A 3,403-nucleotide genomic window follows, 5' to 3' on the forward strand; every position below is an offset into this window, starting at 1 on the left:
TTTTAATGGTATAATGGAATAAGAGAGAAGCTCAAAGGCACTAAAATTCTTGTGCTTGCCCCTGAAAAATTTGCGAGAACAGGAAGCACTCGCCATTGGGCCTTGGGTCCAGGATGGGGTCTCACTGGGGTGGGCTCAGTTCTCAGAGCACAGAGAAGGCCCACAGCTGCCCTTGGGATCCAGTGCTTTGAATCTTGTGATGGCTGTGCCTGAGACTTCTGTCACTCTGGGATTGAACACTCAGCTGTTAAGATAGGGGTGCAGAGTAGGGAGGTGGATTTCTGCCCTGCTGAGGGCTTCTGCATGCCTAGGCACCCCCTAGAGTACAGAGTGAGCTCCCAGGAACTTTGCTAATGTTTCTAAGTCTCCTGGAATCTGCTGATCACCAAGGGGCATTTTGTTTTAGGAATGTTCTAAGAAAATTGAGTCCTGGTCCTGGGTACAAATCCAATTCTTGAAGGAATCCTGGGCTATTCTAGGAGCAGAACTGCAAGAATATTTAAAAACAAAAACAACGCAGCTGCCAGGATTCCCAGGATTCGATCCCTGGTGTGCCATATTGGCCCCACCCCAGGGACGTGCTGAGACAGATTGGGCGTGGTGGCACCACCTGTAATCCTAGCACTTGGGAGGCTGAAAACAGGAAAATCATTACAAGTCCCATCTATATAGTGAGACCCTGTACTAAATATATTAAAAAAAACAAAACAAAAAAAAAATGGTATAGTGGAATAAGCTTAACAAGGGTATAGTTTTTTAGTGTGACTATTCTGTGCTGTTGGGGAAAAACGCTATAGGTTGAATTTCTCACTTTAGCTCCATCTCCACTTGGAGCTGATCCTTGTGTGTGGTGTGAGGTAGGGACCTGATAGTACTTTGTCCCATGTACCCTGCCAGTTGGTTTAATACCGTATTAACAACAAAGGCAAGGGAGATAGCTCAGTGGTCTAAGCACCTGCCTGGCAAGTGCAAGGACCCGGGTTTGATTCCCCAGTACTGTGGACTGTTGTGCCACTGTGCTGGCACTGAAACTGGGCATGATGGCACATGCCTATAATCCCAGCGCTGGGGCGACTGAGACAAGAGGATCACTGTAAGTCCAAGCTGCATAGTGAGACCCTGTGCCAAATAAATAAATTAAAAATTTAATAAACAAAGTATATCATTTCTCCTCTGATTTATAATATCAGCCTTGCCTGTGCAAATCTGTTCTACATGTCTGTTTCTCTTGTTTCTGGGTTTATTATTTGTCCTTAGGGTCTATTTGTCCTTACTCTTTACTCTTTGTTATTACAGCTTTATAAGAATTCTTGACATCAGATAGGAAAAGTTCTACTGGGTTATTCTTCAAACTTTCCTAAACTGCTCCTGACCCTTGTATCTTTATAACCATTTTGAGATGGGCTCTCTGGTTCCACAAAACATCTCATTGAAATTTTCACTGGAAGGCCTTAAATTTATGGTCTACTTTGAGGAGAGTGACTTCTTTACTCTGTCAGTTCTTCTAGCCCTTGAACATGGCATCTTTTTATTTAGTCAAATCTTCTTTTATAGACATGTCTGATGGCCGTGGACTCTGAGGAATGTATAGCAGTCAGGGTGCCACAAGAAGACAGGCCTGGGGCCGGGGAGATGGCTCAGTGGAATAAGTGCTTCCCTGGCAAGCGCAAGGGCCTGAGTTCAATCCCCAGTTCCGCAAAAAAAAAAAAAAAAGAAGAAGAAGAAGACAGGCCCTTCTGGCCTACCAAATGAAAATTCCTGGTAATGAAAGTAATTTGTGCTTATAAAATAAATTAAGGGTTTGGGGGTTAGTTCAGTGGTGCAGCACTTGCCTAACACATACAAGGCCATGGGTCCCATTCCCAGCATCACAAAAAAGCAAAGACAAAAATAAGATGATGATATGGAAATTATTTTTTTGTTGTTGTTGTTTTTTTGCGGAACCAGGGATTGAACTCAGGCCCTTGCACTTGCCATACAAGCGCTTATTCCACTGAGCTATCTCCCCGGCCCATGATATGGAAATTATGAGGCCTCTAAGCCCGTTTTCTAGAACTAATGTTAGCCATTTGATATCTTATTTTCCCTAAGAACCATATTTTAAGCAAAGATGGAAATAGTCTGTAATACTGCTCTATCATCTGCTTATTGCTACTTTACCACACATCTTTGACACATATAAACGTGTGCTTCATCACACATAAATACATGCTCTCAGGGGCCGGGGAGATGGCTCAGTGGAATAAGCACTTCCCCCGGGCAAGTGCAAGGGCCTGAGTTCAATCCCTGGTTCCACCAAAAATAAATAAAAAATAAATAAATGCCCTCATGTTTCTCAGTGATGACAGTGTTCTGGGGGAGGTCTGCTGGGAGTAGCCAGGGCTCCAGCACACCCTTCAACTAGGGTTATTTTTATTTATTTATTTTTTTGTATTTTAGGGAAGGGTCTACAGGGTATTCAGGATCTCACTAGATTGGACTCATAGTGATCTGCCTGTTTACAGCCTCCTAAGAACTGGGATTATAGGCACAGGCCACCATGCCCAGTCTCAATTGCTGTCTCAGCACACCCCGGGGGCGGGGCTGGCACAGCAGGCCAGGGAATTGAATCCATGGCCCCTGCACCTGCTTGCAGGCGCTTTAATCCGCTAAGCTATTTGGCTGGCCCTTAGCATTATTTTTAATGAGAAGACTACAGTAGTTCCTCTCAATCCTGATGTCACTTTCCATGGTTTCAGTTAGTGGTCAGTTGAGGTCTGAAAATATTAAATGGAAAATTCTAGAGATACCACAGTCATATAGCTTTTATGGCAGTATATTATTATAATTGTTCTATTATCTCATGAATAGTTATTAATTTCTTGTATATAATTCATAAGTTAAGCATAATATATTCTATTTAGGGTTTGGTACTCTCTGAGGCTTTAGACACCCACCAGGGGTTTCAGAACACCGGGTCCGTCTTGGATAAGGGAAACTACAGCAGATGCGTGGGCAGGGTTTGTTGAGCACCAAGGGAAGCTACACAGTAGAGCTGAAGTGGATGGAGAGGGAGCCATTGCTGGCACCTGGCAAGAGCAAGGGACTGGCAGGTGACAGGGCTGTGGCTATGGAAGGACCCAATCATGCTCTAAAGTGCAGTGATATGCGGAGGGGCTGGGGAACAAATATGCCAACCTTTCTCTCTTGCCTTCCTGCCTCCTGTTAGGCCTTCAGTTACCCAAGTCCAAGAGAGAACTAGGAAGCAGGGACACCTGGAATACCTAGGCCACTGAGGTCAGTGGATAGGGAGGGAATGGGGGAGGGGGGCCAAAAGAGAGTGATCAGCACAAAAAAAATGCATGGTTGTTTATTCAGCTAGCCCTTGACTTGGAGAAGAAAGCCTGTCCCTTTTGTGTTTTTC

Source organism: Octodon degus, unplaced genomic scaffold, assembly GCF_000260255.1.
Source record: "Octodon degus isolate 3935 unplaced genomic scaffold, OctDeg1.0 scaffold00076, whole genome shotgun sequence".
In the NCBI taxonomy this organism is placed as follows: Eukaryota; Metazoa; Chordata; class Mammalia; order Rodentia; family Octodontidae; genus Octodon; species Octodon degus.